A 24,300-nucleotide genomic window follows, 5' to 3' on the forward strand; every position below is an offset into this window, starting at 1 on the left:
TATGATTTTTTGGAAAATTGGTCCATGTCAAAATTGGCCATTTTTACTTTGAGCCACTGTTCGGCCAAATTCCGGACTTTTTCGCTAAAATTTGGTGGGGGGGGGGGGGTTCAGGGGTCAAAGATCATGGGAACAAAATGTGGTCACAATTGGAGAGATCAAGTGCAGGACTATGTCGAACGGCCACGGAATCACCCCTAAGAGAAAATGATTTGCTCAATCAGATGCCCATTCCATGCTTCCTGACATGGAATGGGCAAGGCTTGGCACCGTACTAACCTCTAGTTTTGCACGTGTTCATTTGGCCCATCGCAGACTGAATGGCGAAACCACTGACCCTTTCTTGCATACTACACATTACAAGTGCAAGTCAAGTGCTAAGCTCTTTTGTGAGCGATTTTGGTAAGTGATTCCTGGAATTTTTAGTGATTTGCATTTTTTGAGGGTTTTTTTGCAAGGGATTTTATATGGGTTTTTGTTTTGTGATTTGCGATTTTGTGTGTGCAAACAGTGCACTCTTTGACCTAGAACTGAAATGCTAGCAAATAAATACACGCAGAACGCTCATCGTGTGAACTGGCCCTAAGCGAGAAAGGCACGATTTTCTAAGAGATGAAACTATAAAAACTCTCTCGGTTTTTCTTGCTCTCTCCTCATTAGTTACAGTTTAGATGCTGTGTCACTTGTGCTGTTTATGTGCAGGAGGAGGTCCTTCACTTGTGACATTATAAATGATGTGACACTGTGGTTAGTGCGGGGAGAAAGCAGGGTCCCTTTTTCTTCAGCACTTTGGCTCTTCCTCTTTACACACTGGGCCAGGTACACGTACAAGAGGCTGTTGCTGGTCCTCATCACTCCCTAGCACCCCACCTCACCCATTGCACCTCTTAAGCTGGGCGATATCTGCTGAATGTTGCTGATCCTCATCCCTCCCTAGCACCCCACCTCACCCAATGCACCTCTGAAGCTGGGCGATATCTGCTGAATGTTGCTGATCCTCATCCCTCCCTAGCACCCCACCTCACCCATTGCACCTCTGAAGCTGGGCGATATCTGCTGAATGTTGCTGATCCTCATCCCTCCCTAGCACCCCACCTCACCCATTGCACCTCTGAAGCTGGGCGATATCTGCTGAATGTTGCTGATCCTCATCCCTCCCTAGCACCCCACCTCACCCACTGCACCTCTGAAGCTGGGCGATATCTGCTGAATGTTGCTGATCCTCATCCCTCCCTAGCACCCCACCTCACCCACTGCACCTCTGAAGCTGGGCGATATCTGCTGAATGTTGCTGGTCCTCATCGCTCCCTAGCACCCCACCTCACCCACTGCACCTCTGAAGCTGGGCGATATCTGCTGAATGTTGGTGGTCCTCATTGCTCCCTAGCACCCCACCTCACCTATTGCACCTCTGAAGCTGGGCGATATCTGCTGAATGTTGCTGGTCCTCATCCCTCCCTAGCACCCCACCCCACCCACTGCACCTCTGAAGCTGGGCGATATCTGCTGAATGTTGGTGGTCCTCATTGCTCCCTAGCACCCCACCTCACCCACTGCACCTCTGAAGCTGGGCGATATCTGCTGAATGTTGCTGGTCCTCATCCCTCCCTAGCACCCCACCTCACCCACTGCACCTCTGAAGCTGGGCGATATCTGCTGAATGTTGCTGGTCCTCATCCCTCCCTAGCACCCCACCTCACCCAGTGCACCTCTGAAGCTGGGCGATATCTGCTGAATGTTGCTGGTCCTCATCACTCCCTAGCACCCCACCTCACCCATTGCACCTCTGAAGCTGGGCGATATCTGCTGAATGTTGCTGGTCCTCATCCCTCCCTAGCACCCCACCTCACCCACTGCACATCTGAAGCTGGGCGATATCTGCTGAATGTTGCTGATCCTCATCCCTCCCTAGCACCCCACCTCACCCACTGCACCTCTGAAGCTGGGCGATATCTGCTGAATGTTGCTGGTCCTCATCCCTCCCTAGCACCCCACCTCACCCCCTGCACCTCTGAAGCTGGGCGATATCTGCTGAATGTTGCTGGTCCTCATCCCTCCCTAGCACCCCACCTCACCCACTGCACCTCTGAAGCTGGGCGATATCTGCTGAATGTTGCTGGTCCTCATCCCTCCCTAGCACCCCACCTCACCCCCTGCACCTCTGAAGCTGGGCGATATCTGCTGAATGTTGCTGATCTTCATCCCTCCCTAGCACCCCACCTCACCCACTGCACCTCTGAAGCTGGGCGATATCTGCTGAATGTTGCTGGTCCTCATCCCTCCCTAGCACCCCACCTCACCCATTGCACCTCTGAAGCTGGGCAATATCTGCTGAAGTTCCACTATACTGGATTTCACCACAATTTAAGTATCTTTGGACATGTGCTTCCTCTTCTGTCCCTGTGTGACCATATAGCAAGCTGCGCTACTCAATGCCGTGAGTACGGCCAACCGTGGGAAAGTAACTTCTCGTTTGGCTGGTGAGTGTGCCGATCTCTTGCTGTTTGGCTCTAGGGTTGCCGAGCATTGCTTTTCCATAGCCTCCTGTCTGCACCGTCATGTAGGATGTGGTAGGGCTGATTTTGCGACCAGCGGTGGCGAAGGTAAAAAAAACAGCCTGCTGACATATTATGATCGCATGTAAAGCATTGTACTCATGGAAAACCATAGAATAGCATGCTGGTGTAGTGGATGGCACACCTGAATTGCAACACTGGGTCCCTGGTTCTAATCCCAGCCAGGGAACTATCTGCATGGCCAATATATGGTGAAGGCAATTATCTTATTTGTATGTTTTTGTCATGTGGGTGGAAACCAGAGTGGCCGGAGGAAACCCACGCAGACATGGGGGAACATACAAACTCCTTGCAGATAGTGCCCTGGCTGGGATTCAAACCGGGGACCCTGCGATAAGTTAATTGGCTTCCCCCTAAATTGGCCCTAGACTCTGGTACATACATAGACATGATTATGGTAGGGAGTAGATTGTGAGCCCCTCTGATGGACAGTTTGTGATAAGACAGTGGCACAGTACCAATAAAATAAGTTTTTTTTTTATCCCTAGTTAGATTTAAAGAGACTCCGTAACAAAAATTGCATCCTGTTTTTTATCATCCTACAAGTTCCAAAAGCTATTCTAATGTGTTCTGGCTAACTGCAGCACTTTGTACTATCACTGTCTCTGTAATAAATCAACTTATCTATCTCTTGTCAGACTTGTCAGCCTGTGTCTGGAAGGCTGCCAAGTTCTTCAGTGTTGTGGTTCTGCTATGAACTCCGCCTTCCAGGCCCCTCTATGCACACTGCCTGTGTGTTATTTAGATTAGAGCAGCTTCTCTCTTCTCTCTTATCTTTTACAAGCTGGATAAATCGTCCTCTGAGCTGGCTGGGCTTTCACATAGTGAGGAATTACAGACAAGGGCAAAGCTGTTTGCAGGAAGAAAAGAGCAGCCTGAAACTTCAGTGCATGAGAGATGCAGGGGGAAAGAAACACAGAAATGATCTCTTGAGATTCAAAAGGAAGGCTGTATACAGCCTGCTTGTGTATGGATGTATTTTCTATGTGTGGACATACTGTACATCAACCTACTTCCTGTTTTGGTGGCCATTTTGTTTGTTTATAAACAATCTTTTTAAAACTGTTTTTAACCACTTTTAATGTGGCGAGGAGCGGCGAAATTGTGACAGAGGGGAATAGGAGATGTCCCCTAACGCACTGGTATGTTTACTTTTGTGTGATTTTAACAATACAGATTCTCTTTAACCCCCGTCTAGCCTGTTAACCCATTATTAACCCCTGCAATACCCATACCTGTAGATACACTTGTAACGACTGCCTCCTGTAATGATCGGATACTATTGCTAGGGCGAAGTTTGGGGCCCCAATACTCTACAGATGTATCACTCTGCCGTTGCCTAGCGATGCTGCTGTACAGCACTATGGGCCCCAAACTGCCGCCCTAGCGTTTGCCACAGGCGCACAGGCTGGGGATAACGGTCCGCCACATGCTCAGCTAGTAGGAAAATATGGCATATGGGGTATCATTTTAATTGGGAAGGGCCAAAGAAAAGAATTCATCTTTATGTGTTTTATAACTGTGGGATGTGTCATCTTACTATTATAAACTAGCTGGTTGCCCGGTTATGTATTTGGCTGGTGTTGGCTCCGCCCACTTTTTCTAACCCTAACCCACAATTACTCAATTACTCAATGACCAAGTTTGTGAGCTTTGCGGTCTTTGGCATCAATGATTTGCATTGAAATGAAATAAATCTAATTGGCTGTGGCTCCACCTCCTTTTCTGAATTGGAACCCCAGTCACCCAATGGCCAACTGTACCAGGTTTGAGGCTTGTGCCATTAACAGTGCAAGAATGGCAGCAATGAAATATTCCCCTTAAAAATCAATAGGTGAATTTTGATTGTCTTTTGTACGCTCCACCCACTTTTCTGAATATTAATCCCAGTCACCCAGCGACCAACTGTGCAAAGTTTGAGAACCCTACCATTAACAGTGTAAGAATGGCTGCAGTTTACATTTCCCAGTGAAATGTGTATTTGTCTCCACCCACTGATGACCCGGTATTGCCCTATTATGTATTTTTCTGGTGTTCGCTGTGCCCACTTTCTCTAACCCTAACACACAATTACTCAATGACCAAGTTTGTGAGGTTTTGGTCTTTGGCATGAATAATTTGCATTGAAATCAAACAAATCCGATTGGCTGTTTGTGGCTCCACCCTTTTTCTGAATTTAAACCCCAGTCACCCAATGATCAACTGCACCAGGTCTGAGGCTTGTGCCATTAACAGTGCAAGAATGGCAGCAATTACATATTCCCTTTGAAAATCGATAGGTGAATTGTGATTGGCTTTTGTAGGCTCCACCCACTTTTCTGAATATTAATCCCAGTCACCCAGCGACCAACTGTGCAACGTTTGAGAACCCTACCACTAACAGTGTAAGAATTGCTGCAGTTTACATTTTCAAGTGAAATTTGTATTTGTCTCTGCCCCCTTTTTGGTTATGGGAATAAAACGTATCCTATACTTTATTCCAGGTAATGTACTATGTGTGTGCCAAATTTCATTCAAATCCATTTAGCCATTTTTGCGTGATCGAGTAACAAACATCCAAATATCCGAACTTTCCCATTTATAATACTAGCTGGACGCCCAGCGTTGCCCGGGTATGTATTTGGCTGGTGTTGGCCCCGCCCCCTTAAATAAATAAGTCTGATTGGCTGTGGCTCCACCCCTTTTCTGAATTTGAACCCAAATCACCCAATGGCCAAGTGTACTAGGTACAGGTTATTAACAGTGCAAGAGGCTTGTGCAATTAACAGTGCAAGAATGGTAGTAATTAAATATTCCCCTTAAAAATCAATAGGTGGACTTTGATTGGCTTTTGTACGCTCCACCCACCTTTCTGAATAGTAATCCCAGTCACCCAATGATCAACTGTACCAGGTTTGAGGCTTGTGCCATTAACAGTGCAAGAATGGCAGCAATGAAATATTCCCCTGAAAAATCAATAGGTAATTTTTGATTGGCTTTTGTAGACTCCACCCACTTTTCTGAATATTAATCCCAGTCACCCAGCAATTAACTGTGCAAAGTTTGAGAACCCTACCATTAACAGTGTAAGAATGGCTGCAGTTTACATTTTCCCAATGAAATTGGTATTTTTCTCCACCCACTGATTTCCTGACATTGTTCAGGTATGTAGCTGGCTGATGTTGGCTCCGCCTACTTTTTCTAACCCTAACACACAATTACTCAATGACCAAGTTTGTGTGCTTTGCGGTCTTTGGCACCAATAATTTGCATTGTGATTAAACAAATCTGATTGGCTGTTTTTGGCTCCACCCCTTTGTCTAAATTTGAACCCCAGTCACCCAATGACCAACTGCACCAGGTTTAAAGAGAACCAGAGACGAAGCACCCTCATGTATTTTATTACATTTATCAGTGGGAACATGACAGTAAACACCTACCCTGCTTTTAGTTTTATTCTTCTCAGTCTAATCTATCTGTTATCAACTGTGATAAGAATCCGCCGACTATTCAGTCGAGGTTTGACCTGGAATCATTATAGCTGAGTCACTCTTCTGTGGAGTCTTTTAAAGCCCAAGCCTGCCACCTCCTGGATCAGATTTCATACTCAGAGCTGTTGACATGGGAGGGGCTGCTGCTGCCGAGAAAGAAGCTCTAAAACAGTGTATCTGTGTGCAGTGTGCAGCCTGTCATTATCTACTGTATGCAGTTTCATTTCTATGAGAGACACTTCCTACAGGCAGCCACACAACATTCCAGAACAATAGTTGAAAGCACACAGATGAAAGGCTGCAGCAGCCCTGCTTGTCTATAGTCTCATAGAGGATAGACAGCACATCCAGAACAACTTATAACCCGGAAGCAGAACAGGTATGAGCCGGCGGCCATATTGGATATTTCCTGGAGCAATAATGGATAAAAAAACACTCAAAAAGGCACACCAGACTTTCGAAATTATCAGGTAGAGCATTTATTCTTTACAAGCTATAAACTGATATGTTTATTTTGTGTGAATCGTTCATCTCTGGTTCCCTTTAAGGCTTGTGCCATTAACAGTGCAAGAATGGCAGCAATTACATATTCCCCTTGGAAATCAATAGGTGAATTTTGATCGTCTTTTGTAGGCTCCACCCACTTTTCTGAATATTAATCCCAGTCACCCAGTGACCAATTGTGCAAAGTTTGAGAACCCTGCCATTAACAGTGTAAGAATGGCTGCAGTTTACATTTTCTCAGTGAAATGTGTATTTGTCTCCGCCTACTGATGATGTAGTATTGGCCGATTATGTATTTGGCTGGTGTTGGCTGCGCCCACTTTTCCTAACCTTAACACACAATTACTCAGTTACTCAATGACCAAGTTTGTGAGCTTTGCGTTCCATTGGCATCAATAACCTGCATTAAAATGAAACAAATCAGATTGGCTGTGTGTGGCTCCACCCCCTTTTATCAGTTTAAATCCCAGTCACCCAATGATCAACTGTACCAGGTTTGAGGCTTGTGCCATTAACAGTGCAAGCATGGCAGCAATGAAATAGTCCCCTGAAAAATCAATAGGTAATTTTTGATTGGCTTTTGTAGGCTCCACCCACTTTTCTGAATATTAATTCCAGTCACCCAGTAATTAACTGTGCAAAGTTTGAGAACCCTACCATTAATAGTGTAAGAATGGCTGCAGTTTACATTTTCCCAGTAAAATTTTTATTTGTCTCCGCCCACTTATGAGGCTGTGTTACCCGCTTATGTATTTGGCTGGTGTTGGCTGTGCCCACTTTTCTAACCCTCACACACATCAATTACTCAATTACCAAGTTTGTGAGCTTTGCGGTGTTTGTCATCAATAATTTGCATTGGAATGACACAAACCTAATTGGCTGTTTGTGGCTCCACCCCCCTTTCTGAAATTGAACCCCAGTCACCCAATGATCAACTGTACCAGGTTTGAGGCTTGTGCCATTAACAGTGCAAGAATGGCAGCAATGTAAATATTCCCCTTGAAAATCAATAGGTGAATTATTATTGGCTTTTATAGACTCCACCCACCTTTCTGAATATTAATCCCAGTCACCCAGTGACCAACTGTGCAAAGTTTGGGAACCCTACCATTAACAGTGTAAGAATGGCTGCATTTTACATTTTCCCAGTGAAATTTGTATTTGTCTCCGCCCCCTTTGTGGTTATGGGAATAAAAAGTATCCTATATGTTATTCCAGGTAATGTACTATGTGTGTGCCGAATGTCATTTAAATCTGTTCAGCCCGTTTTGCGTGATCGAGTAACAAACATCCAAACTGTAATGGATTGCGGAGATGCCGCCGCGCGGTCTGGCAGCGGGGCGGCTGTCTCCGCGTTCAGACTGGCGGTTTCCGCACAGCAGCATGCGTCTGGTTTGCCTGGGCCTTCTAGTGCACACAGATGGAGAGCTGCTCGCGCGTGCGCTAGGCAAACCCTTTATGCCTTTATGCCAGTGGGAGAGGGATCAGCTGATCAGGTCGATCAGCTGATCCCAGCACGGTTACTAATTGGCTGAGTGGCGCAGAGCGGCGTGGAGGAGCGCTGCAGAATATATAGATCTTGCTGGTCAGTCTCTGGTTGTCTGCCGTTGCGAATACTTATGTGTGAGCACTCAGACCTCAGTCAGATCCCACAGTGTGTTAGAACCAGGTGGACCTGGGAATTCACACTTAGCCAGATTACTGCTGTGTTATACTTTAGACCAGTTCCGGGGTGTTGAGACCAAGGACCTCACACCCAAGCTTAGGATCACTGTGTCATTGCTGAGTTATTCTTTTGACTAGTTCCTGGGTATCGAGACCAAGGACCTCACACCCCAGACTAGGACTGTGCTTTATATCTGTTATGACTATTCGCTCGGTCGACCTCTCTCTTTCTCTCTGATTCGGTACCTCTGCATATCTGCCTACCTGTTGCCAAACTCTGCCTGTACCCAGTTACCGAATCAGCCTGCTGTCTCTGTACCTTATCTGCTCGTGTGTTGCCGACCTGGCCTGCCCGACCCTGCAGGCTGTCACTCACCCCTTGAGTGCTCAGTCTATCTGTACCAGCTGTGACACTATTCCACCAAGTGTCAGTTAGCTATTAGGACTCCTGCTTCTCAGAGAGTCCGGCCTGCTAAGCAGCCAGTGGCCTTTACTCCTCTGGAGTCCCCTGGCTGCAGTACAGTCTATTATCTGATCACCAAGTATCACTGGTTGCCATGTTCTCTCTATTCCCTCTCTCAAGGAGATAGTCCCTGCACAGCCGAGGGCCACCTGCCCCTAAGGTGGTTCCTGAGCTGCCTGTGCCTCCCGCCCCACGGGAGATAGCCTACAGTTACACCAAACACTTACACTTCATTAGGTGTCCAGAGGTTAGTCATACTTGTATTATTGGTGATTCTGCAGATCATCCATAATCAAGTATACATCTGTATTATTGATGATTCTGCAGATCATCAATAATCAGATTCTCTCTGTGTCCTGACACCAATCGTTACACAAACATCCAAACATCCAAACATCCAAACTTTCCCATTTATTATATAAGTAGGATTAGTAGCATATACATGGTTATATATAAATACGATTAGCTCCAATCAGTTTACGTTTGCTTTAAATCTTTAAATATAGCCCCAAACCCCACCGCCACACACTGATTGGCCGCCGGGTCCCTGGAAGAATAGCAGGGACAGAGGGGATCCTGGTGACCTGGGAGGAGAAGTGATGTAGAGGAGAGAAGTCTGGGTCCTGCTGTGTAGCGCTGATCGCGTTCGGGACTCAGGAACACTGCGCATGCAGCTGATTTTCCCAGCTCGACCTGAGCACGGGCTTACCACTCCTAGCACACAAAGCCGAACCCGTGCTCAGGTCGGGATTACCGCCAGGGGGGTTTAAGGACAACTGAAGCGAGAGTAATATGGAGACTGCCATATTTATTTCCTTTTAAACAATACCAGTTACCTGGCTATCCTGCTAATCCTCTGCCTCTAATACTTTTAGCCATAGCCCCTAAACAAGCATGCAGCAGATCAGGTGTTTCTGACATTGTCAGATCTGACAAGATTAGCTGCATGCTTGTTACCGGTGTATGATTCAGACACTCCTGCAGCCAAGAAGACCAGCAGGGCCACCAGGTAAATGGCATTGTTTAAAAGGAAATAAATATGACAGGCAGCCTCCATAGACTTCTTACTTCAGTTGTCCTTTAAAACAGATGGTATTTGCACTGAGTAAGAGAGCTTTTCAGTCTCTTTTAGTCCCTTATAGTTTCCATTTGGTTTGGGGTCACCTCGGGCTGCTTGGTTTCTCTGTTATCTATAGAGACCAGACGTTCTCTGCTCACTGCTGGAGCTATGCCAGGGCAGCCAGGCATTCTGCTGTACACCCGGCATATCTGGCCGGACAGATTCTGCTACAGAGATGATCATGCCACAATTACAAAGTTATGTCTCGTGACAAATTGGGCCAATTTCATTTACCAAACCCTTCAGCAAAATGTGGTTGAACAGCGAGGAGAACGCCAGCGCATAGGCTGCATCTGAAATGACCGCCAGCTCAGTGTGCAGCACCTATATAGACTTTCTACACACTTCGCATTCAATTCAGATGCAAATCATATGCAAATCTGCTACTACTTATCATGAAAACAGGAAACTCAGGAGGTGGGGCTGGGAGCAGCTAACCTGATAGTTACATAGTTACAAAATATAGGAAAGGTAGGGGGAAAGGCTGTGCATCCCTAAACACATGCTGCAATTGAATGGTTAATCGCACATGCATACACCGCCTCTGCCAGACTGATAAATGCATGCCCTGCATCCAAGACAAATGCTAACATTTATTAAGCAGGAACTTTAGCTTCCAATATGGTATGGTATGCATGCAAAGTATATTATACTAGACACTTGCACCATGGTGTGGCAAACCTCTGGGCAAGTGACCGAACCAAAATTTAAAACCTTGGGAGCAGCTAAGCAAAAAAAAATGTGTAACTTACATTTGGTAGAACAGTGAGGAGAATGCCAGCGCATACCACTAAGGCTGCATCTGAAATGACCACCAGCTCAGTGTGGAGCACCTAAATAGATTTTCTGCACACTTCGCATTCAATTCAAATGCAACTCTATATGTAACATTTGATACGGCGCACCAAAACTTGCCAATGGCAACTACAGTGTCAGAGATGCAAGAAGGGGATGGGGAACACCTTGCTAATGATTACCACTATTCAAAGTATCTATAGAAGTGATTATTATGAGCACAGGACAAATCGAGAGCTAATAGTGCAATTGAGGGAGGGCCCGTCGGTGCCCCTCTGGTGCTGAACACTGAGCTGGTGGTCATTTCAGATGCAGCCTTAAATTAAAAACAAGGGCGCTTATAGCAAAACCCCCACACATGGCATCATCACCCAACTTGTGAGGAAAAGATGATAGGAAAAATGGTGGCTTTTGAAAAAAAAAAAAAACGATTTTAAAGGGAACCCAAGGAGGCATGAAAAAAGTAAATAAAACATACTACCTGCTCTTGCGCTGCTCCGCGCTGCTCCGCGCTGCTCTTTGTGGCCCCGTTCACCCTCCACAGCCGGTGTAACCTTCGATCAACGAGAGATATCCAAGATGGCCGTGACCCAGAAGTACTTCCTGGGTCATGGCTTAGCTTCTGATTGGAGAAATCTAGCGGAGGCGGGGGAGCAAGTTGGTGGAAGTGGGGGGAGCAGGTGATTACTGGCTGGCAGGGCAAAAAGAGGCTAGCGACACTCAGATTGTTGCTGGATCGTCGCTAGCTTTGAGGGGGACAGCAGAGCCCAAGGGGAACTGACAGCAGCACCAGAAGGAAACAGGCATGTCATTGTGCAGAGAACATGCCGCTATGTCCTATAATCTATACACAGTGGGATGCGAAAGTTTGGGCAACCTTGTTAATTGTCATGATTTTCCTGTATAAATCGTTGGTTGTTACGAATCGATAAAAAATGTCAGTTAATATATTATGTAGGAGACACACACAGTGATATTTGAGAACCAAAAATTAAGTTTATTGGATTTACAGAAAGTGCGCAATAATTGTTTAAATAAAATTAGGCAGGTGCATAAATTGTCATTTTTTTGATTCAAAAACCTTTAGAAGTAATTATTGGAACTCAAATTGGCTTGGTTAGCTCAGTGACCCCTGACCTACATACACAGGTGAATCCAATTATGAGAAAGAGTATTTAAGGGGGTCAATTGTAAGTTTCCCTCATATTTTAATTTTCACTTAAGAGTGGCAACATGGAGGTCTCAAAACAACTCTCAAATGTCCTGAAGACAAAGATTGTTCACCATCATGGTTTAGGGGAAGACACCGGCTACTTACAGTGAAATATGGTGGTGGTTCCATCATGCTGTGGGGCTGTGTGGCCAGTGCAGGGACTGGGAATCTTGTCAAAGTTGAGGGACTGTGAGAGATCGCGGAAAAGCCGCCGCGTGTGCTACTGAGGAGGCAGCTGATTCCGCGTCCAGCGCGGCGGTTTGCACGCGGAAGCGTGTGTCTGGTGGCAGGGCGGAACGCAGAAAAGCCACCACATGCAACAACAGTCAGGCGGCTGGTTCCGCATCCAGCGTGGCGGTTTGCACGTGGCAGCGTGTGTCTGGTGTGGCTGGGTCTGTTAGTGCACACAGGCTTAGGAATACACGCGCACGCGCTGAGAGGCAGAATTCTTGTACTAGGCAGGGAGAGTCAGCTGACCACGCCGATCAGCTGACTCCTGAGCAGAATACTATTGGTTGAGCAATTAGGGGTGGTGCTGGAGAGCACTACTCCATATATAGTTTCTGCTGGCCAGTTGCAAGTTGTCTGCCGTTGCGATCACTACGTGGAAGCACTCAGACCTTAGTCAGATCCTACAGTGTGTTTGAACCAGGTGGACCTGGGAATTCACACTTAGCCAGATTACTTGAACTGTTATTCTGTTTATGCTCAGACTAGTTCCAGGGTGTAGAGACCAAGGACCTCACACCCAGCTTAGGGAACTGTACTATTATTTGTGTTATACTCCACACTAGTTCCAGGGTGTAGAGACCAAGGACCTCACACCCAGATTAGGGAACTGTATTACCATCTGTGTTATTCTTCAGACTAATTCCAGGGTGCTGAGACCACGGACCTCGTACCCAGACTAGGGAACTTTATTACCATCTGTGTTATTCTTCAGACTAGTTCCAGGGTTCTGAGACCACGGACCTCACACCCAGACTAGGCATTGTTTGATATTTGTTATGACTTATTGCTTTTCTGACTACTCCTCTGTCTTCTGATTCGGTACCTTGCATATCTGATATTCCGTTGCCAGACCCTGCTTGACTTGGATACCGAATCAGCCTTCTGTCTTTGTACTGTATCTGTCAGTGTGTTGCCGACCTGGCGAGCCCGAGCTCGAGAGCTATCTCTCCTATTAAGAGATAGTCTCCAGACCAGATAGTGACATCCACCTTCAGGTGTCTCTCTCTCTCTGGCCTTCCCTATCTTCAGTCTGACTCCACCTCTCTCTCTCTCTCACTCTCTCTCCTACTCTCTCTCACTCTCTCTCCTACTCTCTCTCACTCTCTCTCCTACTCTCTCTCCTAAATTTGGACCTGAAAACCTTCTTCTTGGATATCAGAACTAAGTATCTGACTGGATATTTGGATTTCAGATAGATATCCGAGTTAACTCGGATAATGCTATTCGGATTTTAACAGATATCCGGAATGCGAATCCGGGTTTGGATACCTGAAAAAGTTCGGATTATCTGAGTAGATACCCGAATATTGGATGAGCACCACTGAACAAGACAACAACCCTAAACACTGCTCAAAATCCACTAAGGCATTCAAAGGAGGAACTAGTGCAATGTTCTGGAATGGCCATCTCAGTCCACAGACCTGAATATAATTAAAAATCTGTGGTGTGAGTTAGAGAGAGCTGTCCATGCTTGGAAACCACCAAACCTGAATGAACTAGAGATATTTTGTAAAGAGGAATGGTCCAAAATACCTTCAACTAAAATCCAGACTCTCATTGGAACCTACAGGAAACATTTAGAGGCTGTAATTTCTGCAAAAGGAGGATCTACTACATATTGATTTTGTTTCTTTTTTGTGGTGCCCAAATTTATGCACCTCCCTAATTTTGTTTAAACAAATATTACCAACCAATAAACTTCATTTTACTTCTCAAATATCACTGTGTGTGTGTCCTATATGATATATTTACATTTTTTATCATAACAACCAGCGATTTATACAGGAAAATCCTGACGGTTAACAAGGTTGCCCAAACTTTTGCATTCCAGAACTACTGAGCCTGCGCAGTCCGCTCTGGCCCACGTGGCGGTGATTGACCGGTCGCTCTGATGTCATCGCCGGGGACCGGGACGGACCTGCGGCGAACGGCCGAGGGGAGAGCTGCGGCGAGGGACGTGCTGGGAGCTTGGAGCTGGAGTAAGAAGCACTTATTTTCTTATAGTTTGCCTGATAACTCCTTTAACCACTTCCGGGTTTCGGGTGGTTTTGCTGATCTGTGCTGCGGGGGCTCTCCAGCCCGCAGCACAGATCAGGAGTGCAGCCAGGGCGATCAGACTTCCCCCCTTTTTTCCCCACTAGGGGGATGTCCTGCTGGGGGGTCTGATCACCGCCGGCTGCTTGCGCTTGTGGGGGGGGGGGGCTCTTCAAAGCCCCCCTCCGCAGCGCTTTCTGGCCTCCTTCCCCTTCCCTCCCTCCCCCTGTGAGCAGCGCAGGACGGAATCCGTCCTGCGCCGCCTCAGATAGGCTTCAGCCTATCAGATGCCGGCAATCCCCGGCCAATCAGAGGCCGGGGATTGCCGATCTCCTCTACGGCGCTGCTGCGCAGCAGCGCCGTATGTATGTAAACAGCGGGGAAGATCGGCGGCTCGCAGGGTGTTCACGGAGACACCCTCCGTGAACTGACATGGAACGGCCTTCCATGGAAACCACTTCAGGATTCAGGGGTGTACTTATGCATACGCAGAATCCTGAAGTGGTTAAAGAGAACCCGAGGTGGGTTCTAGGAATGCTATCAGCACACAAAGGCTGGGTCTGCACATACTGCCCAGCCTCTGTTGCTATACTGCTCCCCCCTGGGCCCCCCCCCTGCGCTCTGCTTGCCCCCCCATAAATCAAACGCCGAGCTAGCGACACACAGCGTGTCACAGCCGACTGTTTACCTCTGCATCTGTCAGTCTCTGCCGCTCCCCCACCTCCTCTATGTCGTTGCTCCCCGCCTGCGTCCCTTCCCTCCAATCAGCGGGGAGGGAAGGGACATGGGCGGGGACCGGAGCTATGGAGGAGGCGGGGGAGCGGGGGAGACCGACAGATGCAGAGGTAAACAGCCCGCTGTGACACGCTGTGTGTCGCTAGCTCGGCGTTTGATTTATGGGTGGCAAGCAGAGCGCAGGGGGGGGGGAGCAGTATAGCAACAGAGGCTGCGCATTATATGCAGAGTTGCAGACCCAGCCTCTGTGTGCTAATAGGATTCCAAGAACCCACCTCGGGTTCTCTTTAAGGGACAATAGCAAAAACAATTTTTCAAAGCAGTTGAGTGACAGATAATGTATCTACAGATATCAGTATTGCAGCTGTACATACTGTATTTTTGGGACTATATAAGACTCACTTTTTCTCCCCCAAAAATTGGAGTGAAAAGTCCAGGGCCGGGCCGAGGCATAGGCTGGAGAGGCTCCAGCCTCAGGGCGCAGTGTAGGAGGGGGCGCACAATTCATTCAGCTGTCATTCCTAATTGTGTTTGAAGCAGAAAGAAATAAGAAAAGGGGATACATAGCAGTGACTGCAAGCCAGATAACTAGATATTAAGGTGTTGGGGGCCCTGGGATGCCTTTTAGTCTAATAGCAATCAGTGTGTGATGCTGGGGTGGGAGGGATGGAGGGGCACACTTTGGTGGCTCAGCCTTGGGTGCTGAAGGACCTTGTCCCGGCTCTGGAAAAGTCGCTGTGTCTTATAGTCCAAATGCAGTTAGTTCCTGACTTGTGAACATCTGCCAATATGAACCTCTAACCCGCCGCAATGTCGGGACTCCCTGTACTGTGGCCATGCAGAGGATACAGGGGGACAAATTGAGGATACGGGGACACAAAGGGGCATAGGGGGGACACATGGTGCACAGAGGCGGACACAAGACGTACAAGGGGGTATGACATACAAAGGGGGCATAATCCACAAGATGCCCCTTCACCACGGATGCACCAGGTTTTGCATATATTTTTCTCCTGGTTTATGTCCTCTAAACCTAGATGCGTCTTATGGTCAGGAGCGTCTTATAGTTCGAAAAATAGGGTATATCATGGACAATGCAGGCTGGTATAGCTCAGGGCACAGAGCTTTACTTCTTCTGTCTAGAACAGCTGCATGAGTGACAAGGGGTTAAAGAGGCTTATTCATTACTGTAGTAAAGGAAAGATCCTCATGAATGTATGGCATCTGTCTGCTCAGCATTCTTTCCTGGAAACCTCTGAGCAAGGCCAGTTCTATCTACAATGGGACCCTGGTGCAAAAGGGTTAGGAAATAAAGGCTCATACACTGTTCTGTGATCTGCTGCCACCTACAGTAACATAAAAGTACTACATTCTAGTTGTATACTAATGTTTCTCAAGTACTGCATTCTGGTTGTTTGTAAATGTGTCTCAACAAAGTTTTTGTTGTTCCTCTCACTCGCCGCCCCCTCCCCCCCTAGCAAAGTCTGGTGCGCGAAACATCGCATAGCGTTTAATGGCGCTGCTTTGCGTGCGGGACTTTGCAATCTAAACTTATCTAAACTTATCACACCTAAACTTATCATGCCTAACCTGAGTTTAGGCATGATAAAATGGTTATCACGCCTAAAGTCTCTAACTGGGTTAGTACCGCTTTGTGAATCGAGCCCATAGGGCTTGATTCACAAAAGCGGTGCTAACAGTTAGCACGCTGGTGAAAAGCCCTTTATCACACCTAAACTCAGTTTAGGTGTGATAAGTTTAGGCGTGATAAGTTTAGGTGTGATAACTATAGCAACCAACTGCGTTAGCACCGCAGTGCACAGCTGATCAAAAGTTTTGCGCTAGCAAAGTCTGGTGCACTTCGCATAGAGTTTAATGGCGCTGCTTTGCGTGCGGGACTTTGCGCGTAATCTAAAAACTTATCGGGCTCGATTCACAAAGCGGTGCTAACCCAGTTAGAGACTTTAGGTGTGATCAGGGCCGGATTTGTACTTTCCAGTGCCCTAGGCCTGCCTAGTAGAGTGTGTAGCAGCTGTCCCATAATTAGTGTAGGCAGACAACTGAGTCAAATGGTATAAGGACCTTGCTTGGAGGAGGGAGGGTAGGCGGGCCTCTAGCCGTGAGAGCAGTGTGTTTGACAATAACGTGTCTGCTGACAGTGATATGGAGGGTCAAAGTTTTGCTCAATAGAGCATTATGGGGCGAATCGAACTTCCGCAAAAGTTCGCCTGATGCAGGCGAACGCGAACCCCCAAAGTTCGCCTGGAACCATTCGCAGGCGAACTGTTCGCGACATCTCTACCTGCTGTCAGCAACCCCCCCCCCCCCCCCCCCCAAAAAAAAAATTGTCCAACACTCTGACTAGCGATCATTGGTTTGAATGGGCTCATCTCAGTTGTGCTGCTCTGCCTCCCATTCAACAAATAATTCCTGTAATTTGCGCTCCTACCCGAATGTGCACAGCAGCCGATAGTGTTCTGGGCATGCATACTTGAGAAATGACGCTGATGTATGACTGGTACTTGTCAAGAATGCATAACACTGTACTGGCCTCGGTTGCTGTGCACATCTGGGCAGGGGCAGGAAATTACAGGGAGCACAAGTGGCCAGAGCATGCGCTGCTTCTTTATCCTCTGTGCGACTGGCTGCAGTCAGAGCCACAGACAGGTGACAAGGAGTGCGAGTGGCCAGAGCATGCGCTGCTTCTTTGTCCTCTGTGCGACTGGCTGCAGTCAGAGCCACAAACAGGTGGCAGGGAACGCGAGTGGCCAGAGCATGCGCTGCTTCTTTGTCCTCTGTGAGACTGGCTGCAGTCAGAGCCACATACAGGTGGCAGGGAGTGCGAGTGGCCAGAGCATGCGCTGCTTCTTTGTCCTCTGTGAGACTGGCTGCAGTCAGAGCCACATACAGGTGGCAGGGAGTGCGAGTGGCCAGAGCATGCGCTGCTTCTTTGTCCTCTGTGCGACTGGCTGCAGTCAGAGCCACAAACAGGTGACAGGGAGCGTGAGTGGCCAGAGCATGCGCTGCTTCTTTATCCTCTGTGCGACTGGCTGCAGTCGGAGCCACAAACAGGTGGCAGGGCAGAGCAATGGAGAGAAGCCCATCCAAATCAGAGAACAGGTAGCAGCAAACATCCTGTCAAGACCCACTTTGGATGTTCTGTTGTAATTACAGTGGACCTGAACTCAGAACTTCCTCTCTGCTCTACAAGATACGCAACAACATAACCTTTCAATAAAAACATTTTTGTTACAGCTGATACAAATCCTGCAATAAATCTGAAAGGGAAGAAAACAGCATTTTTTATCCTGCAGTCTCATAGATGGTAGGAGCTGGAGGACAGAAAATGAGTCAGGAAAGAGTTAACTAAGGAAGAGAAGCGACCACTGCTACTAGGGGGGAAAAAAAAAAAACGTCATAAATTAGGATTAGATAAATTAACAACTGCTGGGGTCAGTGTCAAAGCTGTAAAAGAGGTAAAGAAACTGCAGAGCTCTCTGATGTTTGGGAATGCCTGCCTTAAAACTCAGCGGAACTTAGTTCTATCTGCTTTGTAATGTAAATCTCTGGTATTTCTCACATTGATCTGTAAGTCTATCATACAAAGAAAGGAATGGATTATCAGGTGACTGTTATGATTGATCCTGATTGTTTTAACACATCAGGAAGTGAGAGAGAGATGCAGGGATTGGGGAACTCTGGAATTCAGCTATTAGTGCAGAGCAGGGCGCTGGATGGCTGTGCTGCGGGACCAGAAGAGGTGATTTACTTTGACATATGACCTCTTCTCTCTCCAAGTCATGCCGCCCTTCTTATCTTATCTAATTTTATCGCCCTAGGCCGTGGCCTTTCCGGCCTTTCCAGAAATCCGGCCCTGGGTGTGATAACCATTGCACCACGCTGGTGAAAAGCCAGTTTAGGCATGATAAGTTTAGGCATGATAAGTTTTGAAAGTCCAGCACGCAAAGCAGTGCCATTAAACTCTATGCGAAGTGCATCAGACTTTGCTAGCGCAAAACTTTTGATCAGCTGTGGTGCTAACCCAGTTGGTGCTATAGTTATCACGCCTAAACTTATCACGCCTAAACTGAGGTTAGGCGTGATAAAGGGCTTTTCACCAGCGTGCTAACTGTTAGCACCGCTTTGTGAATCAAGCCCATCATGCCTAAACTTATCATGCCTAAACTTATCATGCCTAAACTGGCTTTTCACCAGCGTGGTGCAATGGTTATCACACCCAGGGCCGGATTTCTGGAAAGGCCGGCTAAAGTCTCTAACTGGGTTAGCACCGCTTTGTGAATCAAGCCCATAGGGATTGATTCAGTAAACTGTGCTAGCCTACTTAGCACGCCTAAAGACTTTAGGCATGCTAATCAGGATGCTAAGTAGGTTAGCACCGTTTCTAAAATCTGATCGCGCGCAAAGTCCCGCGTGCAAAAGTTTGTCCGGTGCGCGCGCAACATCACATAGACTTGAATGGGCGATTAGCGCGCACCGCGCTGTGCGCGCGCATAACTTTGCGGGCGATCTGAGTTCAACACGCCCAAACTGAGTTTAGGCGTGATAATGGCCTTTTCAGAAGCGTGCTAACAGTTAGCACTGCTTACTGAATCAAGCCCATAGAGTCTTATGCCCTGGACTTCATCTCTTCCTCATTCCCAGCAGGCATAGGGTCTCCATAGCTGTAGAAGAGGGGGAGACACCTTGGGGGTCTACAGGCTCTGGGGCGATTGCCTCTTTTGCCTCTATGGAGGCACTGGCCCTGCCTCTGGGACTGTAAGAACTTTCAGAATTTGCTTCAATCACTTGGTACTGTAAGACTCTCCTGAAAAGTGCCCACCTATGTGAAGGTTTCTGTATGGGAAAGCTGCTGGAGGGGGGGGATGTTAAAGAGTAACTGTCAGGCTGCAGAAGCTAATTTAAACCTCTATTCTCCTGTGTTAAACAGTTTAGAAGGAAGCCCAAAAGCAATTAGTGAAGATAAAAATCTCAGTTACCTTTGATGTGTGCTTATCAGCAAGTCTGTTATTCTTAAGAAGACGCAAGCCGCATACCATACTGCAAAGCATTCTGGGGCTCTCCCCTCGGCTGCTAATGAGACGTTACAGCAGCTTGTAATCGCGTAGCACTGATAAATCTCGGGGCAGAGTACTCTGCAGGAGTCAGCTATTGTTCCTAGCCACATGGCTCATTAATATTCACTGCACACTGTGTTGTTCAAGTACCAGCTTATCTGTGATCAGGAAGCAGGCAGGACATGAGGACACATTTGACAGAAAAACATGGAGCCTGCCATGAGCTGTCAGGAGCATCTATCTCTGCATATACTATATACAAATTCTGTGAAATCCAAACGTGGACAGTGAAATGCATATGTAATGTAAGTACAGCCAATCTTTAGCTACTGATATATGTGTTTATTTTCTCTGAGACCTTATACCTAACAGCTCCTCTTTAAATGGGGAGTGAAAAAGGGGGGGGGGGAATTAGATACCTCTCTTTAGAGCTTTTAAATTACGCTCAAATAAGCGTAATTTCCACTCGTCCTCGAAATCAAAATGTAATTACGATTCTGCTCATAATTACGGATATTTGAAACTGCAGAAATTATGGTGAAGTTACCGAAGTCAAAATTGGCCATCACATGCATCTCTACTTTCTATATGCACTAGCTGGTTTGCGTGCATTGAGCACAGTAACATTCAGGGGACAACACAATCTAGCAGAATGTGACAGCGAATTGAGGGGCTTAAAGAGACTCTGTAACAAAATTTTCAGCCTTATTTCTTTTATTCTATAAATTTCTATACCTGTTCTAATGTGCTCTGGATTATTGCAGCCTTTTCTAGTTGCACTGTCTCTGTAATATAACTAATCTTCTTTCCTTTCGACACAGAGAGGAATGCTGCCTCTGCAGTGATAGGGAGAAGTTATGCGCGCCCCCTCCACGCCCCCTGCAGGCTCTGTGTGTGTGCTTTGTTTATAACTCACAGACAGGCCTCAGCTTGTCAGGCTGAGAAACTGTGAGAATCCCTGACAGGAGTGCAGATAATTCACTGGTTAAATTAAAAACTTGTAGTATACCGTAACATATATATATATATATATATATATATATATATATATATATATATATATACATACATACACACACACACACGCACAGGTACATAACTTTCTGATTAGCGGCCATGTTTTTTGTTTGTAAACACTGCCTGAAACTGGCGATTAAAAGGATTACGGCAGGGAGAGGTGGAAATGGCAAAGATGAATCGAGGAATCCAGGAGATCAGAGTGACTTGATTGGTATGTTTTTTATTGTACAAATTGGACAGTACAGATTCTCTTTAAGGTGGCTGCTAATGGTCCAATTTCTAGTGATACATCGTTCGGGTGATCAGAAATTCTGATTGGATTGGTTGTAAATCTCCAATGATGGGCACAATCGATCGCAAATGATTATAAAAATAGTCCGATTGGATTTTCTTGTTAGTTGTGATAGATAGGACAATAAGGGGAAGAGGCACCCTGGTTGAATAAAAGCGTCTAAAAACTGTTTAAAATAGAAAAGGGAAACAAGGTAGCTTACTTCAATGACGAAATTTTTGTAAATTACAAAGATTTCATCATTGAGGCAAGCTACCTCGTTTTCCTTTTCGATTTTAAACAGTTTTTAGAAGCTTTTATTCAACAAGGGAGCCTCTTCCCCTTATTGTCCTATCTATCACAACTAACAAGAAAATCCAATTTTGGTTTGACGAAAATCCAATCGGACTATTTTTATAATCGTTCGCAATCGATTGTGAAGCTTTTTAGCAGCTTGCATCTACCAGGGTGCCTCTTTCCCCTTAGGCCTCGATTCATCATTGTCTTTGAGATAACTTTTTTCCAGTTTGTTAAATTACCGAATTCAAAGTTTATCGATTTCTAGTTGTATTCATCAAGGTTTTTCCGCATTCGGTGTGAATTCGATAACAATTCGGTAGCGTGTCGATATTTCCATTTTACACCGGTAATTTAACACAAGGCCATAAGATTCCCATGGAATTGTGGGTAAAAGGCAGTCCTTTGAACACCACGTAGCAACATTCTGAATAGGGCTTAACACCTGGACCAGGATTCTGGAAGTGGCTTGGGACAATCCCACAATTTCACCAGCTGCGGCTTGATAGGAGCCTTTTCTGAAAAATATATAGTGCAGCTAGCAAATTAGTTAACCCCAGCACTGCCTGTGTTTTCTTACAAGATGATTCAAGAGAAATGCCGATGTCCTGGTGTAGCAAATACAGGGACTGCAGAATTATTAGGCAAGTTGTATTTTTGAGGAATAATTGTATTATTGAACAACAACCATGTTTTCAATGAACCTAAAAAACTCATTAATATCAAAGCTGAATATTTTTGAAAGTAGTTTTTAGTTTGTTTTTAGTTTTAGCTATTTTAGGGGGATATCTGTGTGTGCAGGTGACTATTACTGTGCATAATTATTAGGCAACTTAACAAAAAACAAATATATACCCATTTCACTTATTTATATTTACCAGTGAAACCAATATAACATCTCAACATTCACAAATATACATTTATGATGGATCACAGGTTCTCAATTGGGTTCAGATCTGGTGACTAAGGAGGCCATGTCATTAGTTTTTCTTCTTTTATACCCTTTCTTGCCAGCCACGCTGTGGAGTACTTGGATGCGTGTGATGGAGCATTGTCCTGCATGAATATCATGTTTTTCTTGAAGGATGCACACTTCTTCCTGTACCACTGCTTGAAGAAGGTGTCTTCCAGAAACTGGCAGTAGGACTGGGAGTTGAGCTTGACTCCATCCTCAACCCGAAAAGGCCCCACAAGCTCATCTTTAATGATACCAGCCCAAACCAGTACTCCACCTCCACCTTGCTGGTGTCTGAGTCGAACTGGAGCTCTCTGCCCTTTACCAATCCAGCAATGGGCCCATCCATCTGGCCCATCAAGACTCGCTCTCATTTCATCAGTCCATAAAACCTTAGAAAAATCAGTGTTGAGATATTTCTTGGCCCAATCTTGAGGTTTCAGCTTGTGTGTCTTGTTCAGCGGTGGTCGTCTTTCAGCCTTTCTTACCTTGGCCATGTCTCTGAGTATTGCACACCTTGTGCTTTTGGGCACTCCAGTGATGTTGCAGCTCTGAAATATGGCCAAACTGGTGGCAAGTGGCATCTTGACTTTTCTCAATTTATGGGCAGTTATTTTGCGCCTTGGTTTTTCCACACGCTTCTTGCGACCCTGTTGACTATATTGAATGAACCGCTTGATTGTTCGATGATCACGCTTCAGAAGCTTTGCAATTTTAAGAGTGCTGCATCCCTCTGCAAGATATCTCACTATTTTTGACTTTTCTGAGCCTGTCAAGTCCTTCTTTTGACCCATTTTGCCATTTTTGTTTTATGTTTACAGTGTGGGATTTTTTTTTTTTTAAGTATGTGGGGTCCCCCCTCCTGACTCACTTTTTAACCCCTTGTCCCCCATGCAGGCTGGGATAGCCAGAATGTGGAGCTCCGACCAATTGGGGCTTCACACCCTGACTATACCAGCTGCAAAAAAGGTCCCTTAATGCCGATTTATGTTTTGGGGTATCTGTTGGGGGGCCCCCAGGTTTATTTTGCCCTGGGGCCCCGTTGTTGCTAAAATCAGCCCTGTCTGCTTCCTGTGGTCAGCTGCCCCTTGCAACCATCCTTTGTGAGTAGCATCGTACTTACTTATTTTTACATCAGTAATTGCCATATTACACCACTGGGCTCCCGTTTTTTGTCTCCTGTGCCTTTTCCTACAGGGTGCCAACACACCCCTACTACATTACATGATAGATAGGAAGCCAAGATTGATTCCTTCATGGTGTAGTGAATCATTTTTCTTCAGATCAGAATTATCTGATCAATCTAATGAATTTTCGCTAGCAATTGGATCGTTAGTGGCCACTTTTATATACACCATGCACATTTTCCATCAGATCAACTGATCAATCAACAATTTCTATCATGTCTGAGCTGCTTCCGATGGGGAAAGTGATGGATTTTGAGATCAGTACTGCACAAAAGTGACCTCTTTCTGGATTGGAAGCAGATCGGACATGCTGGAGATTGTAGATTGATCAGTTGATCTGAGGTGAAAATTGCATGGTGTGTATAAGCCTAATGCTGTATAGACACCACACAGTTTTCCTGTCAGATTGACATAATAATTTTCAAGCTGGTTAATTTCCAGCTTGTCCGATCTGCTTCTAATTGAGAAAGGGGTTGATTTTGTGATTAGTAGTGTACAAAATCAATCCTTTTTTTTAACCCTCCTGGCGGTTTGCTAAAAATCCACCAGGGGGCAGCAAATCCATTCTTTAAAAAAAAAAAAAAATTCTTTCATGTAGCGAGACAAAGTCTCTCTACATAATAGCCGCTGCTCAGCGGCATCCCCCCAGCCCCTCCGATCGCCTCCGGCGATCGGAGATCAGGAGATCC

At 46.1% G+C, this 24,300-nt stretch overlaps 1 protein-coding gene across 1 annotated transcript in view; it reads left to right on the plus strand.

Moving 5' to 3' along the window:
• Window positions 1-2,301: 2,301 nt before the first annotated feature.
• Window positions 2,302-24,300, plus strand: part of LOC137545002 (uncharacterized) — an 80,317-nt gene continuing 58,318 nt past the window's right edge. Inside the window, exon 1 of the mRNA XM_068266118.1 lies at window positions 2,302-2,480. The gene's annotated coding sequence lies outside the window, so the exon portion shown is untranslated. The remainder of the gene's footprint in view (window positions 2,481-24,300) is intronic.

This window comes from Hyperolius riggenbachi, chromosome 1 (assembly GCF_040937935.1).
Source record: "Hyperolius riggenbachi isolate aHypRig1 chromosome 1, aHypRig1.pri, whole genome shotgun sequence".
Taxonomy (NCBI): Eukaryota; Metazoa; Chordata; class Amphibia; order Anura; family Hyperoliidae; genus Hyperolius; species Hyperolius riggenbachi.